Consider the following 18,250-nt stretch of genomic DNA (forward strand, 5'->3'; position numbering starts at 1 on the left):
TGCATGAACTCAGCTTAAGGAGCTTTGTAACTGTTCCAGCTCAGGTGACTGGGATGCAAAAAATGTACTACAAATCAACACCCTTATGTATCACACCTCCCTGGTGTGACACCACACACACACACACTCAAACCCTGTCTCAGCCTCTTCCTCTCAAGAAAAGGGCAATATCTTAGCAACCTCCAACACATTCGTATGACACATGAAAATACTTTTATGAATGTTATTTATATAAAGGCTCAGAGTCTCTGCATCCTTAAATTATGATTTAAGGGTGGGGATGTTATTTCATTAGAAGATAAATCACATGTTATAACTTGATGGCAGTTTTTAAAAAGAAACCACCCTACAGCAGTTGGACCAGCTGACTATTTTCCTCCTGAGCTTACAGGCTGGCCCCAGAAATGAAGCTGCTGAGCAGTAAACTGAGCCTATGCCAAGTCATTGTTATGCCAGGACAAACACCGACTTCTTCTCCCTGCTCTTGATATAATACATCCCTGCACAGTTTTGCAAGTCCCTTCCCACCCAACTGAAAGTCCTGAAACAGCTGGGATCTCTATCACCAGGGCATCAAGCCTATTTCATCCACATGACAGGAGATCTGTGCTTGTGTTGGGGGGCGGGGAGTGCTGGAAGTCCCCCCTTTCCCCTGCAAGAAAGGTTTATTTAGATGACTGGTAAAGCATACTCAGAAATCCAAGCAAATTTTGTTTTTTCAGACAGTCATTCATGCTCACACCACCTGAATTTAAGATGATGCTGGTTTCATTCCTGTGGATGAGGTTTTGAGCACATAAATATGCTTGTTAAAAATAAGGAAGAGGCCACGGTCTTTTGGGACTGAGTATCACAGAGGACCACTACTGTATTGTTCCTTCTGTTATTTGTGGTCAGTGGGTAAAATCAGCATCCTAGCCAGAATTCTTCATTTGCCGGGCTTGGATTCAGAAAAAAAAAAAAAAAACCAAACCAACAAACCAACCAAGAAAACAGAGCTAGATTTTTAATTTTAAATAGGAGGAGGGAGTTTTTAGCCTTTTCTGCATCTGCCACAAATAAACTGTTCCCTGCAGACTGCAGCCAATGCACAGTGAAAACAGGGCCATTCTCTGTGCCCTACTCCAGACACTGTACTTCGGCAGGAATTGCAACTGCTGTGTGCCTGGCACTCAAGGCCAGTGCCTTCCTTGCTCAGAAGAGATGCCAACAGAGGTCAAAGCTTTGAGCCAGTGAGAAGAGTACATTGTCAGTATGGTAGATTCAGCAGTGCATAATAGTAATACAAGGAAAAGTGACTCATATTGTTATGTGTTCTCCCCTCAAAATGAAAGCTTTAACTTGTGAAGTGCAGAGGAAAGAAAGCCTCATTAATCCTAGCAGTCCTTGATCCACTGTGTCTGGGGATGGGGTTGCTATCTGCCTGATAATATGGAGGAAAAAGGCCCCTTCCCAACTTTCCCTTCTTCCCATACCTCTGTATTCCCCCATCCTCAAATTTGATGTTCTGCCAGGTATACTGCTGTCACACTTGTCCCTGAATAACTCCAGTAAACTCAAGCAGATCAGAGCAGGCATAAATCTAACTCACTGGCCTAGGAGACCAACACAGCTCCAGCATTCATGCTCAGATGAGGTTCCCAGATGGGAGCAACCAGACCAGGCGCTGGCTTGACACACTTTTTGCAAACAATCCCAGCTCTCAGGAGAGGGGCTGAGTCAGTGCTGGCCCCCCGTCACACAACAGGAGGGGGCCCACAGCCCTCACGCAGCTGATTCCTTCAGGAGCAAGTTGTCTTTTGCTCTGACCTCCATTTGCAGCTAAATTTTGAGAGAAGCAGCACAAAAATCAAAGGACTTGCCATGTAATCTTTGTTTAACCTGTCATTCACACTCTGCAGCTTCTCTTAACAAATCGACACTGCTGGCTTTTTACTGCTGAGGGGAGGGCAGTAGGGAGGGGATTAACACACTGTTTCTCACTACATCCCAAGTTACTGTTACGTTGCAAGCCAAAGACATGCTAGGTCAGCCAGTAATTCGATGAATCATCAGACTTCTGTTCCTCAAGACCCTTCACTCCACCAATCACAGAGGGAACTCGCAATTAAAGCCCCAGATTTGTCCTTGATCGAGCCTTTTTGTTCAGAGCCTCTGCTCACCATTCCCAGGATTTAATCTCTACTAGAATGTTTAATTTCTCAGTTAAGCTGTCACATATCCCTTGTTTCTGGGGGTGGAAGGCTCAGTCATAGGCCATCAGTAACTTCTGATACTGACATAGAGACATCATGGCTCATCCTACACATACCACAATAAACCAGTAGTCACTGCAGATTATCTAAATGTCTTGGAAAAGTGCTGTGTAAACACCCATAAAATCCAAATAATGTTTTGAACCAATATATCTCTTTCAGCATTGGAGCTAAACTCTTTAGCACCTGCTAATCAAACCCTCTAATAAACCTATGAAGCACCACATCTGATCATAGGCAAGGATCTGGCAGCACTTCAAAAAAACCTCTCAGAGGCTTAGCCTTCCCTGGAAACTGAGGGCACCATCACAGAGCCAGTCTCCTGTCCCTGGAAAGGTCCCCCCAGCCTGTGTGCCCAGCCTCACCCGCATCTGCCCTTCCTCTTTCCAGTATCAACCACATGCTTAGTGTAGCATCGTCAGACAGCTTGAGAGAAAGCGAGGCAAATGTCCTTCCTCTGACTCTCACCCTTCTCCTCACTGCTGGGTCTGCCCACTGCCAGCATTTGCTTCTCCCTCCAGAAGCCAGGGAAGGCCCCGCTCTCTTACACATACAGACACAGTCTTGCTCATACAAAGCATACTTTTGCTGTCCCATCAGTCCATTGCGTCACGTATCTGTTGGTTTGCAACCAAAGAGGCCCCTGTGAAGGTCAACACTTCTGGCCAGGTATGTAAGACACTAAGAAACAAAGTGATCCTTCCAAAAGCCAGTGTGGGTGGTTAGGGCTGTAACAGGAACCTAAAGGGCCCTTATGTTTAGTTGTCTTTAACACTGCCTTTCTTCTGTTATCAATAGCATTTGCTTGGTCCCCAGACTTCTCTTAAGCTGATCTCCCTCTGGTTATTTTCCCCCGTCTCTTTGAAACCATATGGCTTTAAGTTTCCAGCTGCAAGGCAAGTTCTTTTCAGGTGAAGCCCTTGCACAGAAGTATGGCATTAGAGAACAGTTTTCACTGCATAATCCACTGCTGTACTGAAAAACTTGCTTCTGAAGTTGCTTTCAAGCAAAATTATCTGGCTTTGGAGAGCATTGTATCACCGTGCCTCATGTTTCTCTGACCTTGCTGTATCTCTACACCTTGCTGTATAGCTTAAGTTTAGATGCAGAGAACTTACTAGCTTTTGGGAGTAGAATAAAGTTCTCCAGTGAATTCTTGTCCTTTCCTTCAGAAAGTTTAATTCATAAAATAAATGTTTCAAGTTACACATTTGAATTGCTCTAAAGTGAACTGCAGCAAGGACCCTTGTAAAATGCAACTGCCTGTTTTGTGTGGCACGACTCAGTACGACACGGTGTTCCCATTGCTATGCGATGCTCTGTCCTTACATCCCCTGCGCAGCCAGAGTGGCTGCACTGATGCTGCTGTACACCAGGAAAAGATTCCACTGAAGGCATTTCTGTGATTCAGTCTCATTTCTGAGAAGTGATCAGAATTTTCTATGGTTCCTTCAAGCACTTCTTAAATAACAACAATGGTTTTAATACAAATGTGGTGGTGTTATTAATATTCGACTGAGGCAGAAGCTCTCTGACATGGTGCAAGAAGCAGTGGGGAAAGGGGAAGTGGAAGACAAAGACACCAGGGCACCGGAGTGCACTGTGGCTGTGCCCGTGACACTGTGGCAGGCATTGAAGGGCAGCACTGATTGCTAATGCAGAAAAGCTAAGGACACAAAATATCTCTCTTGTTGCTGCACTGGGAGGAGAAAAATGCTGCCTCCTGCAGGAAAGCCAGTCAAGGGCGCTCTGATTCCCATCAGTTTCTAAACAATTTGAGTCTTTGGTTCCTCAGTTCAAGGGTACAACCATAAAAGCCCTTTTTTCTTGAGAGCACAACCCTTTCTGGCACCAGTGATACCAGTATGGGAAGCTGCAGAAGTAATGGTTTTAGAGACCGGTTTGTAATTAGGACAGAAAATGGTGACAAAGGCATGGCATAAACTGAAACCATAATCTATTTTACTAATGTAGTAGTTCATAGCTCACACAGACACCTCAGCTATACACTTTCAAAAAAACCAGCCTAGCAAAAATGTCTGGTTCCTGCTGCCCTTCTCTCAACAGTAATATCACAGTGTATCCTACCAAGTCTTAACACTTGTTGGGAGAACTGCAGTGTGTAAGAATGGATACACCCTTGGATTCACTGAGGGGAAGACATACTTGGCCAACTCTATAACCTTCTCTGATGAAGCAACCACCTTATCAGATGAGAGCAAAGCAGTGGATATTGTCTGCCTAGACTTCAGTAAGGCTTTCAACACCGTCTCCAATAAGATCCTCCTAGAGAAGCTGTTGATGTATGGGCTGGATGAACAGACCCTGAGGTGGATTGAAAACTGGCATGAAGCCTAGATGGAAGCCAGCAACTAGTGGTGTACCCCAGGCATTGATACTGGGCCCAGTCCTGCTTAATAACTTTGTTAATCATCTGGATGATGGGGCAGAGTGCACCCTCAGCAAGTGTGCAGATGACACAAACTGGGAAGAGTGGCTGGTACACCAGAGGGTTGTGTCACCAATCAGAGAGACCTGGACAGGCTGGAGAGCTAGGCTGACAGGAACCTCATGCAGTTCAACAGGGAGAGAAGTGCAAAGTCCTGCATCTGGGGAGGAACAACCCCACGCATCAATATATGCTGGGGCCACCCAGCTGGAAAGCAGCTTTGCAGAAAACACCCTGGGGGTCCTGGTGGACACCAAGTTGAACATGAGAAGTACCTTTGTGGCAAAGGCAGTGCCTGGTATCCCAGGCTGCATCAGAGAAAGCATTGCCAGCAGGTCAAGGCAGGTGACCTTTCCCCTCTGCTCAGTACTGGTGAGGCCACAGCTGGAGGTACAAGAGAGACATGGACATGCTGGAGAGAGACCAACGAAGGGCTACAAAGATGAATGAGGAAAGACAGAGAGCTGAGACTGTTCAGCCTGGAGAAGAGAAGGCTCAGGGGCATCTTATTAATGTATATAAATACCTGAAGGAAGGGTGCAAAGATGAGAGAGCCAGACTTTTTTCAGTGGTGCCCAGTGACAGAACCACAGGCAATGGGCACCAAATTAAACACAGGAGGTTCCCTCTGAAAATCAGGAAACACATTTTTTTACCAGATGGGTAGCTAAGTACTAGCACAGGTTACCTAGAGAGGTTGTAGATATTTAATGTCTGGACTTGGTCTTGGGCAACTGGCTCTGTGTCCCTACCTGAGAAGGTGGCTTGGACCAGAGGACCTTCAAAGATTCCTTCCAACCTCAACCAGTCCAATTCTGTGGTAACAATATCACCCAGCCAGTAACACTACCACAAATATTCCTATGCCTACACTGCTATCAGCAGTTGTAAGCCTAACAGCCACCTTTAAGCATATTCTCAGTAAAGAATTCCTTCAAATTCCATCAAGTCTGAACAAATTTCTGTCTTGGCTGGAACCAAGTAGTTGAACTATATCTCCTTGAACTTAAAAATCTATTTCAGGTACAAGTAGAAGCACATAAACAAGAGAATAGCAATTTGAGTTCTGTTTTCAATTCAATATTTAAACACTTCATTCCTGGTAAGGACAGAATCCAAAAGCACAAAGTAATAGCAACCAAAACTATTTTCCTATTCACCTGTAAACATCTATATGTGTATTTACTTTGTCAACAGTAACAATCACCTTTCTATATGGCACAGCATTAAACCATCCTAAAGACACAGAACAGAGAATCTGTGACTAGTGAATTTTTTAATTATCATTGCACCAGACTGTTTTACAACCAGAAACATGAAGCAAGCACTTACAGTGCAATATGTAACAAGAAACTCATTTACTGGTTGAGGTCTCTTGGGTTGGTAGAACATGACACCTCTTAATCTGCTATACATTATTATGTTATAAAGAAGTCTGAATTATAATGAAATTTCTTCTTCCAAGGGAAAGAGGACTCATTTCAGTGATATGATTGACTGTAAAAAAATAAGATAGATGTTAATGAAGAAGAAAAAGCACCTGTAAATAGCCTGATTTGGGCAGTATTTAAACAGCATGGTAATGCAATACAACACAATCCCAGCAGATAGTGTTGTATTGCATTACCATGTTGACACACACTGTAATTAGACCACAAAGTGGTTTATATCCTGACTGTATGTATGTCGGTGCCAAAAACTTTCTACCAAGCTTCTCAGAAAACTATTCTACTCCCCAAAAAAAGCTTAGAGAGCCAAAAAAATGTAATCACCTTTGGAATGAACTTTATTTAAAATATGTATGGGTGCTGTCCAGGCTGAGAAGCCAAAAGTATGTAAATAGATATATCTGAAAAATATCTAGAAATATTTGGATGACAAGCTTCTACTAGTTCAAGGGAATTCAATCCAGCTGTTAATATCTTTATCGTGGAAACATCTCTACAACAAAAAATAGGTCCTTGGGAATGGAGATGCCTGCTGCCACACAGCATGCTGTAAGGAAGATAGGAAGCAGCAGCTGGCTAAGGATGTAACATCTACTTGTCTCCTCGGGACACTTTCTGATTGAAGTGCTGCATGATCAGCACTTTATTAACAAAGGCTTTTTGCAATTGTCTGGACAGTCTCCTAGTTTTTTAATCAATGATTTAATAAAGGACTAATGCAGAAGGATAGCCACAGACTGACTGGTTTTGAGGCAAGTTAATAGAGTAGCCATAGTATAAGAGACAGCAGTCAGAGGAACATCAAGCTACTGTACGGTAAAGAAACAGCCTCATGAGCCTTAGCCTGCACTCATTTACTGTGCAGCGTGCTGAACCCAAACATCAGTGCAGGCTCTATAGCGTTCAGCTGTGTGGTGGTGCACTATGGTCAGCACAGATGATTTCAAACCACATAAACCTTAGCTTAGCATGAACTACACAGTTTGCACTGATTTCTCTAACAAGATACTGTAGCTCCCACTACAACAGGAGGAAGTAACTCCTGTTGATTTCACAGGACTTTGCTCAGATACCATAACAACAGTTAGCTTAATTGAAATTAAAGCTAGATGGGAAATTTTCTGTGGACTTTAACAGAAGCAGCTGGACCTCTGCTGTCACACTTGAAAGGCTCCTTCCTGATAAACAATTCAATACAATATAGAATATCAAGTTTACAACAAGAGACAGTCTGCAAGAAGCTGCTCACTAACTTTGCTTAGTAGCTCATATCCACCAGTTTCTACTCAAAAGGTTATCAGAAGTAGATTAATTTTTTTCAGTGATTCAACTAAGGAAAGAAAGTTAAGGAGAGTAAAACTGTCCTATATGAGAGTCAATTTTTTAACAGTTTTGACTGGTAACTTTCTACTCTGTGCTTGCCTGAACCAAAGCTATCCAGCTCTTCAGACACTATATAAACCTTACACATCATATGATTGAGAAAAAATAGTTTACATAACAGACTGCACACACATACAAAGAGTTTTATATGAACTTCTCTAAGGGATGTTGTTACGCCTCCCACAGACTCAAGTCTTATGCTTTATTTATCCCCAAAATATCTGTCTGGTGATGTACTTCAAATTCAAATTCATTGAGATAGTATTTGGTCACTGTTTCCTCATTGCTATTTCACTGCACAGTACAGAGCTCAGCTAGACTGCTGGTATGCTGGATGAGGCAGGTAAGCCTTCTTTGAGAAGTTATGGGAAATCCTCTCAAAGCCTCAGTAGCTTTCAGAGCTCCTTAGTCTCCTGACCATTCTGACCCATTCTACTGCCCTCTGACTTCTCTCTGCCTTCTGTCTTCTTGTAGAAGTTTCCCTCTAGTCAGCTTTTGCTAAAATGTTTTGTTGAAAAGAGAGAGATGTGCACATACACATATCTCATATTTATATAGACTGAACGGGCTCATCTGCTCTACTCTTCAGCAGTCTTTCTGGCACAATTTCTCTCCCTCCTAAAAAGTAATTTGAGAAACATTCTTTTGCATTACTCTATTATTTTCTGTTGGCTTATTTTCAATATTCGAAATAAACAGAAAAAATAGAATAAAATTGGCCCATGTCTCAAAAGATCATCTCCCCTTTGCTCTCCACCTCCCAATTACATCTTGAGGTGCAATTACAGCTTCTGAGCACCTGTGTGGCCTCCAAAGGGCAGCCAGAGCCCAGGGAATGCTCACACACTGGAGGAAGATTCACCCCCTGACAGACACAGAAGCTTATCAGAGCCAGGAGGATCTTGAGAGAGACTGTAACATACACAGAGCACTTTATTTTGTGAAGAACAGGAATATTTTTTCTTCCCCAGTCATAATGCTTACACTGAGCTCAGCCTCTAAAGTGAGCAGGTAGAGTCCCTTTCTTGACAGGAATTGTGGTAGCATTGAATGAAATGCTCTTATCTTGGCATTCCTTTACACAAGGAAAATCCGTTACAGGCTTCATTCTACTGATTTACTGGGAAGTTGCAGAAAATGTGGCTTTTTTTTGTTCCTTTCCTTATTATAATCAAGTGTTGGCCTAGCTTACAATTTCCACTTAACAGCCAGGGCTTTGTATTCCTAAAATGTAACTGCATGTCTCAGCATTGTCTTTGCAGTGTCATGTACCATTACAAAATCCTAAACTGTACCAGCTTTAACAAAGAAATCTATTTCCTTCTTATTCCACGAGAAGATTGTCTAAAGCTCCAACTTTTCCCTGGCATTGCCATATTTGCTTATCATGGACTGGGGATTTGGTTACAAAGCCTATACAGTCACACTGTATTACCTAACAGCAGTTAAGAACACCAAGTTCAAATGCTTCAGTTGAGCTAGCAGTTATCAGTTAATTTCATAGAATGAAAACAATTAGCAGAAACAGAAAGCAGAGTCCCTCTTCAGAAAATATTTCCTAGAGAATTTTGGTGACTTTAAGCAGAAAAGAAGAAACAGCAGTAATGTTTTCATTTCAAAATCACAAAAACCTCTGTATTTTTATGTTAACAAAGTCTCTGCTGAATATATCCCTTACTGTTAAGGCCAATCCACACATTCATCCACACCAGATATCCATCAACACTGTGTCTCCTTCAGTCATACAAGCACTGTAAAACTCGAGCTCAAACTCCAAGTGGCAGCCTAAGCCATCCCCTCAAAATTGTTTACTTACGGATATGAGGATGAGTCTACTTTTCTCCTGATGCCTTTCATCCCAGTCTATTTCCTTCTTCCAGCTCACCTAAGTTCTGATTCTCCTCTCTCCATCCTGGTGCAAACTAGAAGCACCTTGGGAAAATACAGTATAAAAGAACCTGGGGTACATCTTACTGCTGTGTTCAGGATGTAGGCATCAGTGTATGAATGGCTTTGATGAGAGAAAAGAGGTGGCAGCTCATATAGCTCTGTCTAGCAACGACCACCCTATAGACAACTCTAAATATCTAGGCCCTTCTGTGGTACGGGTTATATGGCCTCCTTGTTTCCCAGCAGCTGCTTTTGTGTGTTGATTCTAGTTAGATGTAATCAGAAATCTACTGTAATCAGAAAACTTCCAACGGCACTTGGGTCCTTGACTGCACGGAAACATTTGCGGTTGGTGTAAGGCTGCCTTCATATTAAGGGCAAGATGTATGGGAGGGGGAACTGGAGATGAGCCACACAGAACTCATTAAGGGTTTGAAGGTATTGGGCCAGAAATCATCCTATGGATACACTGATTTCATTTTAATGCAAATACTTAATATTACCTTATTTGTACTTCAGAGTTCTGAATTTTAATATGGGGCAGTGAACAAGGAGTTCAAGTTCAAACAAGGATTACTATTTGACTATGACCAAATCTGATAACAGCCTAATGATCAACTTAGTGTTTAGTGTTTGATTCCTCCTTTGTTTCTTTTTTCAATTTTCTTTCCTGAAGCACAGAAAGAATTATCTAAGTTTACAATGAGCTCTTGGCTATGTCCAAACTACAAAAATGAAGTTATTTTAAGGCTGGGATCCTGTCTAAATCAGAGAGCAGGTTTGTACTATTTGGTCCCTCCTTATTTTTCCAAATTATTTTAAAAATAATCTTAATATATCTACAGTAATATCTAATTGGAAATCCAACATAAGCTTCTATGTAATAAAGAAAGGCCATAGAAGGTGTCAAACTCATTAACTTATATATAAACTATGGCTGTTTGAGTGCTAATATCATCGCATTATATCTAGGCAGAGAAGAGGAAAGAAAAGTAAAATGCAGTTAACTTTGGTACTTCATCTTTTAACATTTTAAGGTGGAAGGAGGCCATTTTCACAAAGTCATTGTGACCATTTCACTCTAATTGGGAGTTTCTGAATTCAAGAATCTTTAAAAACACTATTGTTACAATCCTAATAGCACATCCTAATATGTGATGAAATAATACTAACCAGAGGAGGCTGTTTTAGAAAAAAAATAGCATGAATACAACTAAAACAACAGGACAAGATGTAGGAAAAGTAGTTGGTGTTTTTTGGATGCCTAGTTGGCCAGAACAGATTATTGCACAACTTCAGTTCCTAGGCATGGGCAAGTAAAAACACTTAGTGGCAGTAAGCTGACGTGATGAGTTTTCAATCATTAACTCAGCACTCATTTATATTTTGTGGTCTGCACGTAGGCACACAAGTTTTCTGCTGTATTGTTTTTGAATACAGAGGCAGTTACAATAGGATGGAAGACATAGCCTATTAGCTAAACATCACAAAACTCTCTGGCCTACTGGGTATCTCAACTGCAGCGTGGCAGCTGAAGCACAGAGTCAAGTGAGATGCAGGCTTAGATTCAAGCAGATGCACAGTTTCTACTCCCAGCACTTGGAGCTCACTGCATGGGCAAAAACCTAGAACTCCTCTTTGTGCTTGGCTCTCATCTATCTGCCATTAAGTACCATCCACAGATCTCCAGTGATAAAAGGGATTCAGAAGTGCTTCCAGCTGCAGCATTAAAGTCTGTCCATGCCCACTTACACAGAAAGATAAAACATTCTCTTTCCCTTTAAACAGCAAACACAAGATCGAGGTTTTGGTTTGGTTTTTTTTTTTTTTGTTTTGGTGTTTTTTTGGTCAGGGGTTGGTTTTTTTTTTTTTGGTAACCTAACATTAGACTTTCTCTTTTCTCAGGGGAGCTCAACACCAACTTACAGCACATAAGGCCTTATTGGGTAGCTGCCAGATGACAATATCATCTCCCAAAAAAGGTTTCCTTTTCTAGCTATCTGTGTTATTTATAGGCAAAAGCAGAGAATACAAAAAACTCAGGGGAAAAGGGAGGGACTGCACTAAACAACTTGGGACTTCATTCAATTATTGCCTGACAGAGAAATATTTGCCAAGGTCTCTTTGAATAGATTTTTAAAAGTTTCTAGTACAGGGAAAAAAAAGTCCATTATTCATAGATCTGGCAGACTGGAGATAAGGAAGAGGCTTTAATTTCTAAACAAAAGGACACAGTATTAAAACCACCTGCAACATACTCAGTTCTAGAAAATGATGAGGGAGGGTTTGTTTGTCTTTTTTTTTTGGGGGGGGGGGGGGGAGTGTGTGGAAGTGGGGAAGGGGGGAAGTTTTGTCTTACTTCAGAAAGAGTACCTAGGATAGAAAAAGAGCTGGAGGAGAAATAATAGTGTAGGCAGAATTGCGGTCCCAGGGGACAGCCAGGAAATTTCAGTGGAACTGCTCCCTTGCTTTAAATCAGGCAGCTGCTTATGCACAAAGTAGAATTTTGCCAAAAAGTGCATTGTTTGTTGTCTTGATTTTCTGTGAAAATGAAGTTGATCTTATTGTGCTGCCTCTTCTGCCTCCTATTCCTGCCATGAAGGCTTGAATGGGTTGGTCAATCCCAATCCAGTTTGCTACAAAGCTTGAAATACCAGTTATTCACTGACTCCAGCCCTTTTGAAGACCTGCAGTTGTGAAGAGAGGGGAAACTATTCTTTTCTATACCCCCAATCTCAGAGAAAAAAGTACAAACATCTCTATTTAAATTGGTTTGGGATGGCCCATCTCATATTTGAAAGGCAACAGCCAGCATCTCTGTAGCTCTTAACCAGCCTGAGGACATGCTGCTCCCTGCCCTGTGAGCAAGCTAACAGAGGTAGGTGAAGGTGGTGGAGCGTCTGGGTGGCTTTTTCAGCAAATGTGTGTCTGTGCATGCACATGTGCATGACAACAGTAGTGGCCTTGCCTCCTACACACTGAGACAGGGAGGGAGCTAAAAGTATATGTATGTAGGAGTTTACACAAGAGTTGAGTTGAGCTCAGAAATTGCAGGACGAATTCATAGGATGATGCAGTTCTGTAAGGCCTGCTGTTAATGGCCGAGCTGCTCTCCCACTGCATTCATCACCCAAGAGGCAGAAAGCCATGTCTCTTTCTTAATTAGCCCTGGAAAATGAATTATCTATCACTTTGCTGTATTACAACTTCTGTTGCTAAACAACAGATTAACCACCCAGGGAGCAGCACCAATAGCAACCGATTTACCTCAGCAATCCTAACCATCCCCCTCCAAAACTCAGCAAGGAGTTCAGTGAGGAACACCTGAACATGCATACCCCTTTGAGGAGCCTCCGTGCTCCTAGTTTGGCATCACAGGCAATTAGTCTCAGAATCAGTAGAAACATTAAACTAACTACACTTGATGGAAAGCTTAGGATCTGCTGACTTCCCCTGTACTGCTAGATTTAAATTCTAGTGCTTTTACAACATAAGACAATTTAAAAGCAAACATCAGAAACAAGGCTAGGAGCAATCAGTGAAATTTCTGATAAAGGCACTGAAGTCCAAGAGAAGAAAAACGTCAACATTTTGCCATTTGAATGTACTCAAGTCTTGATTTAGCCAGTTATCCAGAAAGCAGTTAAATATACTGTCATTGTATACGGCTTTTTCATAACAACCTGGAGCTCAGTCATCTTGCTTTGCAAATGCAGAAGAAAAGTGGCAAGGCAGATCTAAAATGGGGCAATTAACACTGGATTTGCAGGTTAAAAATTCCCAACCCCAGTAAACAAGGCCTGCTAGAATTTTTAATTTGAACACTAAAGCTCTTGGCCCATTACACTTCTTTTAGTGTTAACTAAACCACTACATCATCAACTCTTGAATTAAAGTAGGCAAATTCTGTATTTATACAAGTCTAGCATTTTTTCAGTTGAAAACCTACCACTTGGCTCTTTTGCTTAAATTTCCTAGAGTAGGTAGGTAGTAGCAGCTCTCTGCCCTCCCCAAATGTCCTGCTGCAGTGATTTACTGATTGTTCAACTATCCAGAGAGAGAAACTGTCCTCTCCAGAATCTGTGATGGACAGTAAGGGTGATCAGGTCCACCCAGATTCTGCCAACAATTGAACTGAATAAAGCCTTTCCCTAGGCCTAGAACCCTGGTGACATCTTAAGTGTATTGAATTTAGATCTTGCTGAGAATTTTCTATATTATTTATGAGAATGGATTGATTTTTCTTTTCTGTAAGGGAATAAAATAGCATGTATCCCTTCCTCCCCCATCTGTACTTCTGGTAAAATAATTCCTACCTGAATACCAATACATCACTGCCAGAAGCATTGTACAGTTTTAAAAGACTGCCTCATTTTGTAGTTCCTCTCTTTACCAGGGATTCACAAGGAATTTATGGAGAGGAAAAAAACTGAATACAAAGGGAATTCACAATTGCCTTTCCTGCTTGCTGTTGATGGTGCATTACAATATAATGTTAAGCTCTCTACCTACTTGCTTGCTGTCCTTCAGTCACAACTACATGTTATTCAGATATTTATTTAATCTTGTTCTAAAGCACATTAAAATTGAGAAGACCTGAAGCATGAAGATAGGTAGTAATAGTATCTTTCTTACTCTCATCATATATTATGCATATTTGTTCTTACCTAGCTCACACTTGATAAATATCAGACTTAGACAATTTATGTTCATGTTTTTCTTTCACAGGCTGACACTTTCATTTTCATAAGACTTTTTTTTAAAAAAGCATGCAAGGCAAGAAATATAGGTTTATGAAGTGATGTTATGGCAGGATTTGGGTTCCTAAATTCAAAACTGTGATCATGAATGTGCAATTCTGCGAAACAATTGTTGGGCCCTGAAGATGCTCTCAACTCCAGAGATCACTTTTGGTTTTACTTCTACAGATTTTAAATACTGTGTGTTGAGTTGAGCACCTCTCCAGACAGTATGCTGGGTTTGGATCTGATTCTAAGCATAGGATTATAACAGAGTTCTGAATTGCAGCTAATGCTGTCAGTATAGCAGAAGTAGAATGTTTATAGTTAGGCATCTGTGGATTTATTTCTCTGGAGCATTTGGTCTCCTATAATCCTATGATTCATCAACCATGTTCTACAACAAGGCTGTGTCTGTTCAAATAAGCCTTTGCCCCTTATCCTACCTGATAATTTTTGCTTAATTATTTACCCCAAAGCTTATCTATTTTTTTTTTTTTTTAAATGAAGTTGTGTCTGCTTCTACCCCTGTTTTCTCTGCCTGCTTTCTCCCACAACTACAGAGACATTTGTATCTCCATTCACTCCCTTAAAGAGAATGAATCAGGCTATACCTGTAAGCAGTGAGGAGGAAGATAATGAGATGGGCCTTGTTCAGAAATTTCCTGTTGGGAAACAAAATGCTACAAACGTTAACTTAAATTGTGAGCCAATTACAAAATGTCACAGCAGTAGATATTTCTAAACTTTTTTTTTTTGAGAGAGAGATGTGCATGTTGAAATCAGAAGAGGTACCTCTATTTCATGAAAACAAGTTTTTATTTACTTAAACTAAATAGAAAGATTTAAGATTACTACTTCTGCTTCAAAACTCAAGAAGTAAAGTTATATTTAAATAAGCGCCCTACCATTTACTGCATCAGGGAAATGCAGTAAATCCAAGAACCTGAAAGTGAAACTTACAGTCTTGTAAAAAAGTTAACTGACTCCAGTGAGCTGCAGCATCTCAAGAACTGATGAAAAGAAACTGAGGCATTTACTAGAACACTCATGACTGTTTTCAACAGTCAAACACATACAAAACAGCTGCAAAAGAATTCACATGGCCTCCCACCCCAAAGCTGCTGTAAGACAGTCCAGTGGCAACACAACAGACATCTTAAATCAATCAGTGGGTAAGCAAGAAATCACTCAGTGGAAAAATAACTCTCAGTTTTGGGAAAAGTTGCTGTATAGAATCAGCCTTGCTTGGTGCTGAGCAATAAGGGGACAAAAGTTGGGAGGAACAAGTCTCAAGTTGAGATCAATTCAGCTGCAAAGTATATACTGACATGCTTAATGCCCAGACTGCACAAAAGGAGGTTTATCACTAGAGCTGCAGTGCCGCCCCCCTGACGTGGCTGTTGGTTATGTCAAGGTTAAAGTGGTATAGCTACAAGTTTGGCAAGGAAAATGAGTAAGTCTAGTTTACTGCTGGCTTAATCAGATCCAGGCTACATTACTAGCCAGTACTGAAATTACCCTGCTAAAACCTCCCTGCAATTCTTTCTTGTCCAACGCTGCCTTCCCACTGAGAGTGCTAATGCCAACCTTCCACAAGTCCTGAAAATAAAACAGCACTACAACTCACAACTGGGCTTGCTCTGTAGGAAGTTACTCTGACATCTAGGACTGGGCCAAATACTCACCAGGGAGAAGAGCTTCACCCTATTTGTAACAAAAAACCCACTAAGTGCTGTTTATGGGCACAATGGTAAGAGTCTGGCCTGTAATCATAGCACCTGCATTACTCTGATACAGTTGTACTTAGCCGCCACTCCTGCACTTAAAGTTTTTCAAAATATTCATATTTGCCAGACATCTCCTCCAGCATTCATTCCAACTTATTTGCTGTTGCTGTGGCAGCATAGCCTAGGGGTGCTCTGTACCTCTCCACGCTCCAAAAGCACCAGGCCTGGATTCTGTGGGCAACACACAGATGGAGACACTGTCCAGACTTCAGAGGGAAAAGTCTAAATGTAACTGCACAGCCCAGTCATGACTCTTGCATTATTGCAGAAATGAACATTTGAGAAATTGTAATTTTTGCACTTGGAACTGAGCCCGTGGAGGACATACTCTGCATCTGCTGAGCCCCTATCTTCCCTCACTAGACCATCCCATACGCTCCAAAGAACAAACCGAATCAAAACAAAAGGCATGAGTATAGACTTTGCTGGCTCTGACATGGATACAGGATCTCAAAGATAAGGCATTCTACTTCTTTCCTTCCGCCCTCCCTTCCCATTCCCCCCTTCTAGCCATTTAGAAGATGTTAGTTTCATATGATCTGAGCCCTCATTTTAACTGGGAAGGATACTGTTATCGCGCCATTAAGGAGTACTTGCAAGTACAGTTTTCATCCCTAGGCATGTAAATGCCACAGATCTGCTCAGCACCCTTCACTCAATACTTCAGACTAAGAACAGAAGTAATCTTGTCTCTTTGTATGCACATAACTGTATGATAGATCAAAAGGAGGCTACAGCCCACAGTACTGGTGCACATACCAAGCCCCGACAAGGACTAAATCATAGCTCTGAAGGGCTTCCTTTAGACTGGCTACTGATGCAGTAGCCACAAAATGAATGGTAGATTTTATTATAGAAGTAAGAAAGCAACAGAAAGCAGCAGCAGTAGTAGTAAAGACCAGCTTAGGGAAAGCACGTGCCTGAAACTCAGGGCCTGGGACATGCGGACAGTCTTGAGTAAGATCTCACAGAAGTTCAAGTGGATCTCAGTCAACATGCTGCTGTCCCATGCCTGTCCCTCCCTCCCCATCTCTCATGCCAGCAGTAAAGTTCATGTGGCTCTATAACAAAAAGGTCTAGCAAAGTAAGAAGAAATAAGTTATTTTGGATTTTTTTTTTTTTTCCCTTCCGTTAGGCTTCAGGCAGATTAGCTCCCCCACCACAGTCACAGGAGCAATATTATAAATGCAAAAGAGAGGACTGGCAGGGCTGTACAGTGGACATCAGGGAGAAAGCTGCCAGGACCCAAAGCAGACCAGCTGAAGCTGATGTGGAATCATGCTGCTGTCACTTGATTCTTTATTCACAGAATGCAGATACTGAACCTCTCTGCTAGTAAAGAACTTCACAGACAAAGTCCTTTCCTCAGTTATTTTCACTCTTCTAGAAAAAGTATAAAAGAAACCAAATCTCAAACACTGACAACCCACTTGGTTCAAAGGCACAGCATTGCCTTAATGGACTGAACCACTGGAGTACTCTGTCTTTGGACTCTTCAAGTTGAGTGCAGAAGAGCTTTTCATCTGAGCCGTACAGGCTAGCTCTCAATACCAAATGAACAGTGATGTGAGGGGAGAGGAATTTCTGCTATGGGAAGATGACATCTAGCCAGAGAATGTCAAAAGCTTGGAAGCCAGTTCTTAGGAAACAGACTGCAAGACATGGAAGATGCCAAAGCAAGCTTGTCAAATGCATGCCAAAAGAGTGAAAAACAAAAACATGGTTGACAGAAAGCGGACATGTCTTGTTCTCTCACGCCTGAGAGCAAGTGGCTGAAGGCTGACCAGAAAGGTCCTATATCATCAGCCAGAACAAATGAAGGAGATTCTTACCTTATAAACAGCAAGACCAAGTGGAAATCTGCACAGCCACACCTAGAGAAAGTATACTTCAAGTCTCTGTCTGCCTCCCCTCCCGACCATGTCCTCAATATCAAACTATTTCAAGATTATGAAAATGTGTTCTCTAAGTGCACCTCTTGTCAAAACACAGAAAGCTTTCTGAACCGGACAGAAACAAATGGTACAGGCAAGATGGCACAGCAATGCCTGTAAAACACAGCAAGATAGCGAGGGAAATATCCTTCTCTGCAAGGTCTTCAGACACTGAGTATCAAACTGTGGAAAGAGTCTGGATTGCTGCAAAGTACTCTACAGTAAATCCAAACACTGCATACTGCCTCCTTCAATTTAGTATTCTTCACTTTCCATTTTGTTGTCTCCCTGGGATTATCAGCTGGAAAAGGGCACACTTGATGGTTTCTGAGACCTCAGATTCCATTATTCTGCCACAACAC

General features: G+C 41.7%; 1 long non-coding RNA gene across 1 annotated transcript in view; it reads right to left on the reverse strand.

Moving 5' to 3' along the window:
- Positions 1-18,250, reverse strand: part of LOC141966657 (uncharacterized) — a 30,497-nt gene that overhangs the window by 11,680 nt on the left and 567 nt on the right. The gene's annotated exons all lie outside the window — the stretch shown is intronic.

The sequence above is a fragment of the Athene noctua genome, chromosome 15 (assembly GCF_965140245.1).
Source record: "Athene noctua chromosome 15, bAthNoc1.hap1.1, whole genome shotgun sequence".
Classification (NCBI taxonomy): Eukaryota; Metazoa; Chordata; class Aves; order Strigiformes; family Strigidae; genus Athene; species Athene noctua.